General features: G+C 41.6%; 1 protein-coding gene across 1 annotated transcript in view; it reads right to left on the bottom strand.

Moving 5' to 3' along the window:
- The window catches only part of trpc1 (transient receptor potential cation channel, subfamily C, member 1), a 64,995-nt gene extending 47,184 nt beyond the window's left edge, over nt 1-17,811 (bottom strand). Inside the window, exons 1-2 of the mRNA XM_069703516.1 lie at nt 17,761-17,811; nt 8,101-8,230 (exon numbers count right to left, since the gene is read on the bottom strand). The gene's annotated coding sequence lies outside the window, so the exon portion shown is untranslated. The remainder of the gene's footprint in view (nt 1-8,100; nt 8,231-17,760) is intronic.
- Between the last annotated feature and the right edge of the window lie 362 nt (nt 17,812-18,173).

Genomic DNA, 18,173 nt, shown 5'->3' on the forward strand with positions numbered 1-18,173 from the left:
AACCGAGAGAGGACTATCTGTGTCTGATGCCACAGAGAGTAACAGTGGCAGGCTAATGTGAAGAGATAATGTTTCATGTCTGATCAGCATCAGAATCCTAATTCACTAGCCTCTCCCGGCCTCCATTTCTCTCATTATGGTCCCAAAAGCAACGTCTTCAACTGAGGTCCGACTTAGCCCGGAAACTAGCCTTTTTTCAGACCCTGAATATATCAGTCAAGTCTCATCAACACACCACAACCTTACAAGTTGGACTGGCCCGACTTGTTTCCCCTTCATGAATATAGGATGAAGGTGAAGTACATAGGCAACTTCAGCCTTAGCAAAACAGGAGTAGCTGGACTCGAGTGGCCAGCGCTGCCCGGGGTAGACAGAAATGGCAAACGACGGCTAGGGTTGTGTTGTTTTGGAGACGAGAGCCCCTGCTGGACGAGGCCAGGACGAATTTTGATGGCAGAGCCTTTTCCCTGACTGAGAAAAGAGAGCAGACTGAAATGTTAAATTGAAGCTCGGTTATTGGACACTCAGGAGAAATAATCAATGGTTGGTGCGGCTGGCTGAACTCACTGGGGCGCCACTGTGACTTAGTGCTGCACATCTAAACCCTGTCGCCAACTGGAGCTCAATGTAATGAGAAATGAAACTTAACTTTCAGTTCAGCATGGGAGGGAAAAATCATCCAAGGAGTAACGGGGGAGAAATAAAAGTGAGGAGGAAAAGAGGAGAGCGAGAAAAAAAGAAAGAAAAGAACAACAGGTTGTTTTGATAAATAACAGCTACAACGTGCGCCGGGAACGGCATTATAGCTCCTATTCATCCCCAGATCATCAGACTATATGAATAATGACTGTGTTTTGTCAACATAAAAAGTTCAGTGCACAAATGAGAGATGCATTTGGTTTGACAAATTGGTCTTCAAAGGAAGATGATCACCTGACCCCATTCATCCATGAAAAGAAACAAGAAAAGATGGATAATTTATTACAAGTCTAGAATAACATGTTAAAGCAAAAAAAAAAAAAAAAATGTTTTCATTTCCCTTTTTTGCGCAGCAATCAGTTCGACCAGACAGAATTAAAGAATATACCAATACCAATGAAGGAGAACTAGGGCTCTATCGCCTTCCGTCTTATTGTCTCCTTTCGTTATCAGAAGGGGCAAACCTACACAAGAGCCATTTATATTTGGAGTTCTTTCAAGTATCTTCCATCCGATCGGCTTGACATTTTTTATTTATTATTATTATTTTTTTTTTAATAATGAGCAGCGTCGTCACAATTGCAAATCCAAAATGTTATTAAAGCTCTTCAGGCAGATGAAAGTAAAAGGTGGAGATATTGAGTGTGTGTGGGTGAGAGAGAGAGAGAGAGAGAGAGAGAGAGAGAGAGAGAGAGAGAGAGAGAGAGAGAGAGAGAGAGAGAGAGAGATAAAAGGTCAGCAGGGCATGAAGAGGAGTAAGTGACATCAGAGACATGCTTTCCATTCACCCATCTGTCCACTCAATATAAACAGGCCAGTCATTAGACCGGCTCCAGCTGTTACGTCTTAGCCTCCAGGTTCTGAATGCTGCTCATTTATATGTGCATGCAGACACTAACACAGGCAGTGACACGCACACGCACACGCACACACACACACACACACACAACAGCAGAGACCACGGCCCCCTATCTGTCCAACACTACTCGCCCTCACTCACCACCGTGAAATATTTTGGAATGACATCATCTCACAAAGCCTTAAAGGGGAAATGGCGTGCGTGTGAGCTATTTCCTCATCTCATATGCTCCGTCAGTCGCTCTCACTCCGTGGACACTGGAAATTACAACACTCACTAATTAGAGTCTACAGCCACACAAGAGGCTCTGCGAGGCTGTGCTTCGGCACAGCTGTGATTTTAACTAAACGCTAATGGCTGCATGCTGATTAGCTCGCGATGACATTGCTAACACACTGGTGTTTAGCAGGTAATATTTACCATGTTTATCACCGTAGTTTAGCTTGTTAGCATGCTGCCATTTGATAATTAGGAATAGACACAAAGTACAGCTTTGGTTGATGGGCACGTCCCACAACCAATTTGTAAACCAAATTATTGTGCAAATCAGATTGGCTTCTGTGAAAAGTCATGGGAATGTATTCTCTGGGGACCTTGAATATCTGCAGCCAATTTCACCGCAGTACATCCGTTACTTTTCAAGACATTTCACTCGAAACCAAAAATGACCACCTGCTGATGATGCCAGATCAGGTAAGGGGTCCGCCAAAGTGGTATTGCCTCAAAGTCGTACCAAAAATCTACACAGAACAGGAAAGCAGGGACATAAACTCAGATCAGAGGCACTAACTCCATTAACCTCGTGGCCGTTATTGTACGACTACAACTAACAAAGGATGAACATAAATATCAACAGTAAAAATAAAGCTGTTAGTCTGCGCAGAGGAAAAATAATAATATTCGAACTGAAAGGGCTTGAAGAGGACATGACTGGCCAATGTTCAAAGCCTGGGGGCCCCAGACTGCTCACTGTGACTGGGTCTCAGATCTCCCCAGGGGTGCGCTGCCACCTCCAGCCCTCATCAAAGCCGAAGAGTCAGACCAAGACTGGGAACTGGCAGTGTGACATTGCGTGTGTGCATTCGTGCGTGTGTGTGTGTGTGTGTGTGTGTGTGTGTGTGTGTGTGTGTGTGTGTGTGTGTGTGTGTGTGTGTGTGTGTGTGTGTGTGTGTTTGTGATACATCTTGAGCTTAGAGTTACACGAACTAAAGAAAAAAACCAAAGAAACAAACACAACACAAACAATGGATTTTTTTTTTTGTAACCATGGCATGACATCAATTGTAGTTATTTAACAATCAGAATAGTTTTATTATTGTCTCAAATTCGTGAGGCCTTGGCATTTGTATTAAAAAAAAGTCTATAATTTTGGCAAATGACCGATTCTTATATTTGTTAGAGTTACACCAAAAACTAGATTAATAGCTCAGAAAACAACACCAGCGGTCTATACGACACTCACTGTGAATGAATATGACATTGCAGAAAGCCCTTTAGGAAAGATCACATCAGCATGCTATTACAAACTATTACAAAATAAGGGCGTTGATGTCAGAAACAAACACGTGACTATTTTCCATGATGGCGCGTTGCTGATGGTGGCACATAATGTTGGCAGGTGAGGTCGTGAAGCCGGGTGTGTGTTACACCTCAGCAATGAACACAGGCCATCTGTGCGTGAGGTGGCGAGGTGCAAACACATATTGCAGACCTGTTCAGATTTCGTGTGCATCGAGTTTCCCCTCAGTGAACCTAACGAGGATTCTTTTTCCAAGTCTGCTTCAAATTGACATTCGAGTGCAACAATTGGCTTCTTTCGAGAACAGGAGTGTGTGGAAAACAATTTTTGTTTTTTTTTTTTTGAAAAGAGAAAAGGGAACAGCAACAACTCCCCGCAAACGACTTTGACGATTTATCTGCAAAACGACTCTTTAACAGTTCCTCTTAAATCTTAAGATTATTGTGGATAAACGTCCACTAATCTTCAATCCATCACTGATTCTGTTTATCTGTTCTCTAACGTCATTATAGATGAGAATTGCTTTGGTGGTTACAGGTAACCTGATCGTATTGTCAAAGTTGGCGTGATTATGCATCTAGCTCAGTCGAGCATCACACAATCCATAATTTTTCCCAACACGTCAGTGCATATTAACTTCAACATATACGTAGTTTGAAAGGCTGCATATAAAACTGATTGTCTATCACTGCAGTCCAATCAAAACCTGCCCTTTCGATAGAATATCCGTCCTGAATTAATATATAGTTCAATCTGCTTCCAGACTTTGCTGCACAGCACCAACGTTGAGCTTTCATCTTTGGACTACAGCATGATATCGGTTGATTGAACCTGCACTTTTATTTCACTGAAAAATGAACCCTTAATATTTGTATCTCATGTCATGTTAAGCTGTTTTGTTTTTTTTGTTTTGTTTTTTTTGAGGGAGGGGGGGGGGGGGTTGGGTGTAATTCATACCGAAGTTTGTTTTCTCCTTCTGCAATTAAAAAAAAAAAAAAAAAAAAAAAAGAACTGACAAGTAGGCGGGTTTTGGGGAAGGAGATGTCTCTTGAGGTTGGGCTTGGTCTTAGGAAATAAGCGCCTTAATGCAGAGGAGAAAGGGACATGCAGAAAAAATGATAACCATTATACAGTTTCATGGTGAGTTGTGTTCCAATGCATCAATAATTACTGCTGATTGTACAATACAGGAAAATGGCATTTTCATTACTTTATGCAGGAAAGTGTAAATAATCACTTCATTTTGTGGCAGCATGATGAAACTCTCAAGTGTGGCCAATAACGTACCTTGAAATTGAGACTGAAATGGCGAGAGGAACCGCAGAGAGGGAGAGGAGAAGCAGGCAGCCGAGGCTTTCAAAGCACATTTAGTCCAGAGAAGTCTGATGTCTGAATACTGAGGTTGTTTTTGTTTTTTTCCCTTACTGTTTATTTATTTATTTTTTAGCTTGAAACTATCTTATGCAGCACATGAATTTCCTATTGCAGCCTGACAGACGATTGACCACCGCGTAGGGAGCATTTCCGAGTGTGTATTTGTATAAATTAGTTTGTGCGTATGTGTGTGACTGTGAGAGTTTTACGGTGGCACGACAGAGGAACAAACAATTACCTGGAAATTTTTCCTATGAGCCTTAGTTATAAAAGCTTAGTTTTCTCTCCTTGATTTCTGCTATCCTCTTTATGATTAGACACTTTACTCTTTCATGAACTGCTCTAGATAATTAGGATACACAGACGGCGACAAAAGCAGCTCATGATAAAAGATGGAATTTAATTGTCAGTTCAGCTGTTTCTCTGTCTGTCTGCAGGGCATGATGAGCCCTCGTCCCATGAAATTTGCATTCATCTGATGAACAGTGACAACAACATCCCTCTTCAGCATCTGCTATGGAAATCGGTTCACATGTTCAGTGCTGCAAATTTGTTTAAATTTGATTGCAGATAACAAAGAGAACACAATCCTACATATTTCTTCTTGTCTTTTTTGAAAGTCTCTATACCTGCAAATGTTCTGGTTATTTCCAGAAGTGTTTTCACTGTGGTCTCAGACTTTTGAAGCTGACTGTATATGCAGGGGTAATTTCACACCTAGTACTACTTTCAAAGACTCCTCCACAAAACCATTTCCCATTTCAAAGATGGAATGGAAGTTAAATTTGCTCCAGGTGAAGATATCTAATGTATTATTCAACAAAATGAAGTCTTTCAAAACCACTACATGTCCCTTTACTTCTTACAATTGGATGAGTGAAGGGAGACGTGGGGGGGTGTTAGAGGTGGGAGTTTGAGACAGGTAGTGAGGAAAACAGAGCTATTCCCTGAAACATGACAGCCCCGAAGGCTTGGCGCACTGCGCTGCGGTGAGGTGGAATGACTACTCGCAAAGACAGCGGCGTCATGGGGATAGAAGAAGGAAGGTGCATTATTCAGGACACGTATGTACCAGTACACATGTGTGTACACAGACGGAGAAGCAAGCGAAATTTGCTGGGAGGTGTAGCAGTAATATAACGCAGGAATTGTACGGCAATTCTATTAAAGAAATACATATATTTTCATAAAATAGCTGTCAAGTTGTGCATTGAAACTTTTATTTTGGCTGCACAATCTGGCAATATGTGCTAAATTAAAGGCCTGGGAAACGAGTTTTTGCAATCAGCTATTACTAGAAGTAATGAGTTCCAACATGAACACATTATTTTATCTGCTAATGGTAGAATTGGAAATGGTTATTTCACTTGAAAAATCCCTGCATTAGTGTTTTGTTTGTGCTTTCAGTATTGCTTTAAAGTCGAAAAAGCTGATGTCACAAATTTCCAGCGATCAATATTTAACATTCTAAATAACAGTCTGCTTCTGCTGCAAGGAGAACACCTCTGTCAATTTAATCTCAGCAAACTGAACAAGCCATGAAGATGATTAATTGATTGTTAAACTTGACAAACTAACTTGAAAGTCTCCCATTCATTTCAAAGTGAACACTGAAAAACAATTATTATTCCAAGCACAGTATCTTTTTAAATCTTGGAGGAAATCTGTGACTTTCAAATTAATATTTCATGTTGGTTAAATACAATATAGAAAGGGTTCAAAATTAGTAGAAATATTTGAAGATTTGAAACCAAGTTTTTTAAGGACAGGAAACAAAGGATCATGAAGCCATCATGTGGCCCTGAGAGCTCAGAAGCCACACGGACTGCAACGTTAAAGAGAATCTATATTTGACTGTTTCACTAATAGTGTTGCACTGTTTGAGATTTATCGCTATAAAACAGACCACACCCGAATTTGGAAGTAGCTGCGAGTAATCTCAGAGCCTTAATTCTTAAACAGTTCCATCCCGGTGAAGATAAGGATAAGATAAGGTCTAAAAACAACAAAGCAAAAAAAAAAAAAAAAAAAAAAGAAAAAAAGCTTAAGCTGCTCAACGGACACTGAACAAGAGACCAGAGTTTGTGGACAGAAATGAAGCCCCCGGAGGGGATTTCACACAGATACTGGTTCTTTGTCTGCTTCATAAATGTTTGCATTACAATGCGATGAAGCTTGTTTGGCTGTAAAAGCTCAAATGAACGACTTGGCAGATTGAATTACCAAAACCAATCTGCAATTCATTAACATCGGGGCAGCTCTAGGCCTTGCTTCACCTCACAAATTGCTTCATTGTCTATGTTTTGTCATTCTGGGAAAGGGTGTTTCAATGTTCCACTGTTACAATGTTGGCACTTTTGGATATATATCTGAATTGTTACAGCCCCTACAAATCAGCGTGTAGCCTCTGATCCTCAGGCAGGAGTCTTGTGGCTCTTCTTAAGCCCCCAGCTCAAGACTAAAGGTGCTCCATGCGTGACGATTTGAGACTTGGACAGTAACATCTTTTAAATGACTTCTTAAAAACTTTGTAAAGCTGATTTTCTTTGGTTTACAATACATTTTACAGTTTCCAATTGATATCTTAACATTTTAATGTGAATTTCATTTTCTATTGTTGTCATTTTTATTTTGCATTTTTATTTATTATTTGAAACAAAACAAAAATTCTGCTCTCAATTTTGCTTTTATACCATTTGTTATAGCCATCATTTTCTTGTTTATATAATTTTTATTAAATTAGTTTTCTAAAACTCGTCTCTTTTTCTCTCACTAGAGTTAATGTTTACTTCCTCTACAAATATTCAGAATGGGACACATTCTCTTTCAGCTGATTTCGAGACTGTTAAGATATTTTTCCTGCAGTTACATTCGACTTCACTGACAGACATTTACACCACACACACTGCTTCCAAAGACTGTGGGAGTCAATTATACCACAGTGATCTAGGGCACAGATTACACTTTAATAATATAAGTATCTAATTACTGCTTTGCATCCTTCACGCCTTTTCTGCTCTCCTTAATCATTATCACCCACTGGCCTTGAATCACAGATAGCGCACAGACTTTAAAGGAAAACTCACCAGTCACTGTGTGTTCTCATTATATAGCTACAAATTATTATATTTTGTTTTCTTCGTATACAAGCATTTATCTGTACAGCATGACAAGCTGCATTTTAATGTTATGGCCTCTGTGACATGTTTCCCGGGACCTGCAGACTTGCCCTGTTCGCCAGCTGTGCAAGTCACTAATGGAGGGCAGATCTGGAGCACACACGCGTGCGCGCGCACACACACACACACACACACACACACACACACACACACACACACACACACACACACACACACACACACACACACACACACACACACACACACACACACACACACACACACACACACACAGAGAGAGAGAGAGAGAGAGAGAGGCTTCAGAAGAGGGAGAATTCAAACACGCTAAGAAAACATGTAGGAAGAGCTGCTGCATACTGAGAGAGCTGACTACATGTGAGAGTCTAATTAAAATGCGTCTCTCTTATTGAGCACGAGTAATGGCTGCTAATGGTGAATACAGTGGGAGAGACTGAGCGTTTGACTTGCATCGCATTGGCTGTGTCACTCGGCAAGGTGTTAGCGCTCACCAGATGTCCAGCATGGGATGAGCAGCCGTACCCAGCACCCGGGTGGTGAAGCCGGCCAGCAGCAGAGCGGTGGTGAGGGTGCTGCGACTTGCTTCTGTTGACAGCTGGGCTAAAAGCTAAAGCCTCAAACCTGAGGGTAAAAAAAAAGAGACTTTTCAGAGCAAACAGTTGGATTAAGGCCATCCATCAAACTAGCAACACATCATGTGAAAGGCGCAAGAAAGCAGCGCAGTTAATAATAAAAGTGTCCGCGGGTAACAGATTACACCCCGACTATCACCACCATTGACAATATTGTAGCCCCACAACAAACGTCCGGATTGCTGTGACATAATGCTTGAAGCCAAAACAATTCCCAGAGCCGATCCTTTACCGCCACGGGAAACAGATGGGGGAGGCGGTGGTGGGAGTGTTTTGAAAAATAGCAAGACAAAGGCTTTTTTTTTTTTTTTTTTTTTTTACAAATAAACCTTCTTACGTAAGAGGTAAAGTGGGTCAGGCAAGCAGAGAAACATGATGCTGCGGCACTACCCCACATCACTTCACATCAAACGCTCCTTTCTCCTGCATCATCAAACCATCCCGGGTGTCAACCACGAGTCTCGGCTACTAAAGCGAGACGACGCTTTATTTACTTTACCTCCCAAAATACAAGCAACAAAAATAGAAGAAGCTGAGAGTGAATGACAAGAAATCTGAGATTCTGACAATATCGATTAATGTAAAACATTTCTTCTGGAACAAGGGTAGTGACTTATTATGAAGTCCGAGGTAGATGCCAGTCTTTATGTCTGCCTAACTGACTTCATGCACACACACTGGCTCACACTGGTGCCACAAGGGACCAACTCTCTCAGCATCTTCACTCATGCCATTAGCCGCAGGCAAGTGAAGGAAATGGAATAATTAGAGCCTTCATAGGATAAATCAGGGTAAAAGTTTTCATTTTGCGAGTCTCTTGCAGCAATAACACCACCAGTCTAACATTCATCACTGTAGCAGCCAGAGATGTAGCCAGGCAGAAATGAAAATTAATCACAATAAAAAAAAATTAAAAAAAAAATGTTAATAGGTATTAGGAGCTTCCAGAAAGCAGCACCTGCGAACATCATGAAGTGCTAGAAAGGCTTGAGGTTTCTTGTTTGTCTGGCTCAGGTTTAACAGAAAGGACAAAGGGTGGATGTTGCATGGTCTTGAAATGAAGAGAGCTGTGTGTATCGAATGCAGATTAAGGAGAACACTTACAACTGAGACACACTCACACATTGAAGTGTATTCATTGAGTCTGTGTTTTTATGGAAATTAGTGGGGGTTTTTTCTGTCATAAAAAACATGCAAATGTTATATTTTACTAGAAACGCTGAAACACTAGAGGTCCAGTTGCACCAGAAATGCACCAGTTACTTATACAGTTATGGTTGCGTATATTTTTTTGGTCTAAATAAGAAGCAAGCTATATTGGCTAAGGTGAAATTAAACTATTGATGAATCTCCATTGGTGACTTTATGCAGCATAATTCTTTGCAAACAGATTGGACAAAACACCAAAACAAATCTAAAAGTATAAATTCTTTCTGAAGTCAGGCTTTAGAATTACACCCATGAATATCAACGTATATTTTGCAAATATGGACGTGCTCACACATAAAAAAATAAAATGCAAAAATCTCTGAATACTTCCTGTTTAGAATGCAAACACAGCAGTGTGGCACCATGCCGAGGCAAGAAGCCAATCAGGCTTTGCCAGCTGTCTCTGCCCTCCACACTCACTTTGATGTCTCGCATACGATGGGACTGAATGCCAAGTGTCCCGGGCAGCAGTTTGGGTGAGGATATCTGTACAATTATCAGACACATAGCTATCATCCGGGATACACTTAACATCTTTTGTCATACTTTTGGAAGACGTTACTGTCACCTCATATAACTTCCTAAATCATATGAACCTGAACGGAGCTGGAGATCCTCTGGTAGATCTTGTTAGAGGCACACAAGTCAAGAGTAAACTGAGAAGACCAGTCTGTAAAATAAACTTCTTGTTTTTGTTGTTGTTGTTTTTTTTACATCGCCTCTTTGAATTTTGGTGCATAAAAATCATAATAGGTTACTTTGCCTTAGCATTATGGAGAGAAGGGATTTTAGTTATTCTTCACTAAGCCCAAATATGACACCAGGAATAATAAAGGAACCAATATGTTAGGCAGGGGACCATAGTCTGATAGGGCTATTACTAAAACAGAGCTACCTTGCACCCTGCAGTCAATATTAGATCTCATGCACCCTATGGATTTTCAAAAGCAATATCCTGCTCCCAAAAGCAGTCATTTCTCTTCATCAAAGGCCGCTGAGCTATTTGAATGGAAGTAATTAAGCACTTTCATCTCAGCCTCATTTCCAATAAAGCCTATCGTCATTGTCACTGGCAAAAGCTGCAAGCTATGGCGATTCAAATCTACTGCGTAACCAAAGAGAAATCGCTCTTTGGTTACAATTATGAAATAATAGCAGGGTCGAATCACTGGGGTTATTTCATTTTTATAGACACTTTAAGTGCCGTACAAGAGGACTCCGACCTCCATTTATTCATGTTTTTTTTTTACTTCCGGGTCAGCTGCAGCAATAGTTTTTTTTTTTTTTTTTACTCTAAGCTTTTGTTATGGAAGCACAGCTGAGGACAAAGCTAAACAGCCTCACTGCTCAAGTCAAACATTTGTTCACTGGCAACCCCTCACAGTGAACAAAAGAGCATTGGAAAAAGAATCTGCTCAGTCGACTCTTTCTCTGGTCCCTCTGACCCTCTGCTGGAAGATGGATTGTAATAATAATTGCTGGCCATCTGGGCAGTGGACTGTGAAAGAACAGTTCCTTGGAGTGCGGCCACTAGAGTCTCTCCTCCGGCATACACTATGGTCATGCCAGCTCTCACGCAAGGACAATTGTACAGTGGGGTAGCCAGCAGTCCACTGACCATTTGTTTCCCTCAGGAAGCAAATCTGACAGATACAACAGCAATTCTGAAAATGAGCCCTTGTTTTGATAGTATAACTATAGTATGCATCATTAAGGAGCAGAGGGCTTTTTGATAATGTAACATGTATTGTTGCTGCATTGCATTCTGGTCCACAGAGTCTGCTGCCAAAAGAGAGACTAATGCATCTTCTGTGATAGATTTCTGCCTGAATGATTTTTGAGTCGAGGTGCAAAGTTACAGAAATTCCTTCTGTGATTCTGAGCACTCTTTGTTTTGTTTCCAAAAGTTAACATTTACTTTTGATGCTTTAGATGACTGGACATTTTTCTGCTCTCAAACTGCATTGTAGATGCAGTGGAAGCATCTGGATGGGATGTCAAACTGTCTTCTAGAAGAGCAATGGATGAGTATTGTTTATTACTGATAAATCTGATTGCCTTTTGTCATCTAAGAAACAATTCAAAACACAAAGATATTAAATTTGCAGGGATATGAAATGAAGAAAAACAGTAAATCCTCATATTCGACAATTTGAAACCAGTGAAATGTTTGATCTGAGGCAAACTCTAATGTTTATCTTTGTTGATTAATATTCTGTTTCAACATTTGATCAGTAACTGTGATTCATTTTAACATACCACCAAATCAAATCTTGCCTTTCTGCACAAGCCGCATTTCAGAGTCGATTCTTCCTTTAACAAGATGGGAATATGATACCAAACAGCAAGAAGCATGTTCACTGGAGTTTCTTGAACTAATGTGATTAAATCATCAACTGCAACAGGGATATGCCTCCTAATTTCAAAACGGCGTGAATTTTGATTCCACTGAGCTTTGCTCGAGAGCGTAAAAAACAAGCAGGAGCAACAAGACCTACTTAAATTTCTGTTTCATGGACGTTCCTCAGAGCAGACGCTGTACTGCAGGGTGTGATTCTGTAGAGATGGTGAGCACAGGAGACTAGCACTGATTTAAGTGCTGACTTGTTTTTTTTAAAAGACTGAGGAAATCACTGCACCACAGCATAAACACAAGACATAAAGCCGGAAAGCCACTGGGCTCTAATACGTGGCAGGTGATTGTGCAGATTAGGATTATGACCAAAGGTACAGGAGACAGAACAAAACGGGACAGAACATCATTGCTGGGGTCCGAGAGGGATCCAAAAGCTGCACAGCAGGGGGTAAAGATGCTCCGTCATGTAGCAGAAAAGGATACAAATGTCCCAGAAATAAAGAAAGAGCTTTGACGATATGGTGGGGAAACGTCAACAATATATATCCCGTGTAGCCGAGATGAAAATCTCCCATGGGAAGTTGGAGACTTCAAAGAGCTGAAAATTCTAAAAGGGAATGTGAGGATCATGAGGGAGAAGGTCACCTGAGATGGGGCATGGTTCAGAATTTATGTGTGTGTGTGTGTGTGTGTGTGTGTGTGTGTGTGTGTGTGTGTGTGTGTGTGTGTGTGTGTGTGTGTGTGTGTGTGTGTGTGTGTGTGTGTGTGTGTGTGTGTGTGTGTGTGTGTGTGCGCGTTTATGTGTTTCTTCTTGTATTGTTGAGGGGACACAAGTCACCTCCCTTGTGGAGACAAACAAGTCCCCACAACATAATTCATAATGTTTTAAAGTGAACTTAAATGTTTAAGGTTTGGTCGTACTTAGGTTGAGGTTAAGGGTCAGGACTTATCTGTGCCCGTGAAAGGAAAATGGGGGTTCGGGGACTCGGATTCTAACTGAAATGGGTAAATAAGCTTAGATTTGTACAAACATGACAAATCCGGTGCTGATGCGATTCCCTTTGAGGTGGCAACTACAAACATCTACAGCTCCAGCGCATAATCTGGTTGCATTTATCAGCAGACGTGTCATCATTTTCTCGTACGAGAATTTGATTTGAGACATCTTGGTTGGGAAAATGTGTAAAGCCAATTTTTTTTAAAAAAAGAGTAGCTTCCTGGACTGCTGCTTATTCCTCATGATACTTCCTTATGGAGGAATATTACAACTCATTAGCTCAATGTTGTAATGATCCAGGCCATATTAAAGAGCTTGGATGTCGTATCCTGTAGAAATAAATAGTATCTGAATCATTTTAATGAGGCATTTCTGCTTAAGAAATATGAATAAATATGAATCAAGGTCCATATGCTGTAACTGGGTTAAATTGGAAAGGATGCTATGATTTAATTAATTCATTGTTAATTTCAGTTTTTATAAGTCAAACTTACTTGGTTTTACCAGTTTGAGTTTACATATTTGGTAACAAGCTATTTAATTGAATCAGTGTACCTTTTCCTTTAAGGGCCTCATATCACAAGGACATGAGACACTACAGAGAAAAAATATTTGCCCCACTAGCTGTTCGACTAGTGACTGCGTACAATAAATCACTTTTATGAGCTGCACCTTCATGTATAAATCATACAAATATAGATAGAGGCACGCAAGTAAACAAAGCGTGCCATACACATACAGTGACTCCTGCACAGCCGATCCACTTTATAGGCAAAGGCTTCAACTGTGCTGCCTTTTAAAAGGGTTTTCTGTGATAAACAGTTAGCTGCACTGTGGCACTAATAATGAATAATAAATGCAAAGATGAGTATATGTGTGTACTTTTGATTCAGTTGCTCCTCTGTGAAGCTTTGCCGGCACAGTATGACAGTGCGCTGGCCTCCATCTGTGCTTAGCCTTTTAAGCAGATAGCTGGAGCCTGGTCTCCCACACAGACACCCACCGGACAACCGGAGCACTGATGGCGTTTAATGAGTGCCTGCGCGCGCACGCAAGACCCAAACACCGGCATCAAAAGGCAATCTGAACAAAATGAGTGGACTGACAACTGCTGTTTGGAAACAACAGTGAAATAGACCTCAGTCAGCCGCCGTAAAACCACTTGCATAGTCCCAGTCCTGCCCTCAGTGGATAGATTTTCTGACTCAAGCCACAGAACAAGCACGGCCACGATACCTGAAAGATAACAACGTGGGTGAAATGAATGAAACACCAGATAGATGAATTAAACAGCAAAAAAAAAAAAAAAAAAAAAAAGCCTCGGCAACAAATGTGAGCATCAACATTATGAGCATCATAGATGTCAGCAGCAGGGAGTTAACATTGTGCTGTATCTGATCAGTACAAAGGACATGAAATCACTTATACGTGCACATATTATATAATCAGGCTACGAGAATGTGTATGTTTGAACGCCGGATAACACGCGGAGCGTTGGGGCTTTTCCTGTTCAGTATATGATGTAGAAGGTTTTTTCCATTATCGGAAAATGATTAGTGGACAGAAACTTTGTCAGACTGCGTGGTTCAACCCAGAACTTGTTAAATGAAAGCAGTTAACAAGCCAGAGATAAACTGACTTTGAAGTAAAAACACAATTCTCAAATCAAATGCTAGATGATGAATATTAGCAGAATAATTAATGTAAGCAGCAGTCTAAAAGTTCAAGAATATAAATAAATCCTCTTGTGTGCAGCTACTCATGTAGAAGTATAAAGTATGTGACACCGGCCCAACCCTGTCTCCACCCACTGTTCTGCTTCCAATGAAGTCCAGCTGAACAAACAGCTCCATCAAAATGTGCCGTCCAACCCAACACGCTCGTCTTTCTGGCCGAAACCTTTTTACGTCCATTTCTACACCGGAGACATGAAGCACTGGGAACGAGAAGTCCTAAAGAATTACATAATCACAGCAGATCCTGCCAGATGCGGAGGAGCAGAAAAGGACAAGAGGCAAAGAAATGACAAGCAAAGTACAGAGGGGAAAAGAAAAAAAGGCTGCTCCACAGAGAGAGGAAACAGGGTGGAGGCAGTGATTAGGGCCCCTGCTGTTACAGAGGAGGTTGGCTGGACCAGAGAACTGGAATATGAAGCACGTGGCGTCAAAAGGGGGGGAGGGGGGGCGCTGTCTCAGAGGACATGCTTGCATTGTTGCAGGAATACAATTTAAAACAATGTTGCTCCCTTTACTCAGACAGAGAATCAAAGAATATGAAACATTTTGAAATTACTACGATGGGCCACAGTTATAGGAGCTGTAATAAATACGGCAGCAGAGAAAAGATGGCACCTGTGGTTCAGGCTGCTAAATGAAGCCAGTCCATTACTCTCTCTTCACCACCCTCCTTCACTCCAGGACGCTGACCTGTACCTGCACTGTGCTTGTTCCAGTAATTCCTGTTCACAATGTCCTTTCCAGCACTGTTCAGCAAAGTCTAATGGAGCATGCCAGTGTGGCAGATCTTATTTTGGTTCCATTTGGTTTAGGGCAACAACATCCTCCTCGGTTTACAGAACGCCAACAGAGGTAACACATCATTCACCATCTACATAGAGTCTCTTCCACACAGGGCGGTCGGCAACAGATTAGATGCATCCCATAATGAGCAGTTGTGAGGGGCATATGATTAATGATAGCAGGGCTCCCTGTAAGGCTCAGGGTCATTAAGCACACCCTCACTAAACTCCAGTAATTAAGAGAGATAGAGAGGAGCCTCAATTACCAAAGGACACCAGGGAGGACTCCCATCGCTCACTGGGTTCTTCAGTATGAGGTGCTGCTTAACTCCAGATGGCCCATTAGAGGACTCTAAACAGAGTAAAACTCTTGAGTGTCAGTTAAATAAGGCCAAAAATTCGGAGCGTTTTCGGACCAAACCGTTTTCACATTTCTTTTGCAGTTTGCATTCACGCCGCCAATAGGTACTCTGAAATTACGTAGCACTAAGTAAACGGAGCAACTTTTGATATTTCTCTTCAAAGTCACACCGTGTTGCCTCCGACGTGTAGAGACTTAATAAAGCCTGGACTTTGTTGTCGGTCCATTTCTCAGTACCATCTCCCTTCATTTGAAACTCTTTCCTCTGCCGTATTAAACGGCTTCATTCGTAGCTGTAGTTTACCCGGCTTGCTGTTTTCAAGTTGTTTAAAACATGGCTCCTGTGTTCGACCAATTACTGTACAGTTACGTCACTGCAGTTTCTATTGTAACAGGAAAAGTACCTACTAGGGGTAAGAGCTACAAGCGTACCACAAGCCAGAGTTTTCGGAACTTCCCCCTGTGCGTACTCACACGAAAGGGAGCTCCCTTTTACAGTTCAATAGTTCCTGCGGCCTGAAAACGCCAACTGAAGATAGCAGTAGTGCTCGTTTCTAGATTGTAGTTCAGGAGGCAGAGCCTTCAGCTATCAGGCTCTTCTTCTGTAGAACCAGCAGCCAGTTTGGGTTAGGGAGGCAGCCACCCTCTCTACTTGTAAAATTAGACTTGATTAGATCATTCTTTTGGTTAAGACTGGCTCAGGGGACCCTGAATCATCCCTTGCTGCTACATACTTGGGGGTTGCTACTATGATATTTATGTTTTTAATGTGGTTTTTATTATTTTATTTCCTTGCTGTATGGTCTTTTATGATCGTAAAGTGTTTTGGAACCATATTGCAAGGCCGATGCTACACTTAAGAATTGAAAAATGAAACTGACCTCAAATCAAAATAGGTTTTATAACATGAAGTATTTTGATATCAACCCTGGAAGCATGTGAAGAAATGTTGTGTCGCTTCTAAGAAAACCGAAGGCTCTTCATCTGCTAGTACTGAGGTTTTGCTGTGGTGAGACTCCCACACTGGGCAGCGTTCAGAACGGTGTAGTTTATAGACAGATCATCTGGGTCCAATAGACAAAGGTCAAGCTATTTCATTAAAACCATCTTCTCTTCCTCCACAGACCACAGGGAGAGCTGCCAAGTAAGAGAAAGCTCTACAACAACTGAATGGAATCCCTTTGATACCACCAGAGTAACAGGAAGAACAACGCTAATGCGTGCCTGTGTATACCACATTCATATTTCAAAGCTGTATTATAACCAATCAATGAGGTAATAGATTAACTCAATTCTGTGCAGCTGAGTCAAGAATTTTTTTTTTTTTCTGCATACAAGTTCCCGAGGATTGTAGATACTATCAAGGAGTAAAATCTACATGTTAAAAATGCACCCTCGCTGTGGTGATGGATAAAGACACCTAAGACAAAGAAGGTCAAGTTATAAATCTTTCTCTCTTTCCAGGAAGCTTGCACATATAGCTGTAGGGCAGGAATGCCGTTATGCTGTTACAGCCTGTTGCTAGGGTTAGGTGTAATCTCCAAAGTTAAGCACTAATTCGTTATATTGCCCCAGACCTTCACAGGGTAAGGTGTGTGTGTGTGTGTGTGTGTGTGTGTGTGTGTGTGTGTGTGTGTGTGTGTGTGTGTGTGTGTGTGTGTGTGTGTGTGTGTGTGTGTGTGTGTGTGTGTGTGTGTGTGTGTGTGCGCAATGGACCGACTTTTGTTGGCTGTGCAGGAGGTGTGGGATGACTGAAAGAAAATGTAATCTGTTTTTAGAGCAGAGAATGGTGCAAATGGTCATGTCTGGACAACAGAGAATGTGCGCACATCACTCTCTGGTGTGCAGAGCGCGAGTGAGATGCCTTGAAGCAGCACAGCTTGTCAGTCAAACAGCTGCTTGTGTCATTGATATTGAGGAGCAGCATGCGAGTCAGTGCGTGCAGTTGAGAAGAGACGCTCGAGGGGGAAAAGGGCAGCGGTTCACGAAGCGGATTTGTATTCAGCCCGACCTCTCAGTCACCCAGAGCACTGATATTGCCACAGACGCACGCATAACATAAGTCATACAATGCTCACCTGAGAGTCCGCTGGCTTTCAGCTGCTCCAGGACAGCAGGAGGAAGACTGATGTTCCCAGCAAGGGGTTCTCGTGCAACGAAGTGAATTTGGTGAGGTGGAAGGAAAGTTAAGGAAATACAAGTAGATAATCATGCAGTATTTAACACTTCAGAGGAGGCTGACATCGCAACTGCAATACAAATTTGTCACTCCTGCACCTGCAAATTCCAATGCAACTGCAGACGGTGTTCAATAGGCCAGAGGATCCACCGTATGGATTAACCACTGGGTCTTATCCTTTCTGAGAGTTTTAGTTTGGTACACCCCACTGCAGCTCTTCCTCTGTCCCACATCCCCTCCGGAAAAGCTTCAGTGCACACCAACCACTACATTTTTACACATTGGTGTGGGTGAAATAGTATAGAATGAAAG

The sequence above is a fragment of the Brachyistius frenatus genome, unplaced genomic scaffold (assembly GCF_029030835.1).
Source record: "Brachyistius frenatus isolate BFR_SWC_R1_liver_20210118 unplaced genomic scaffold, ASM2903083v1 Contig_47, whole genome shotgun sequence".
Lineage (NCBI taxonomy): Eukaryota > Metazoa > Chordata > Actinopteri > Embiotocidae > Brachyistius > Brachyistius frenatus.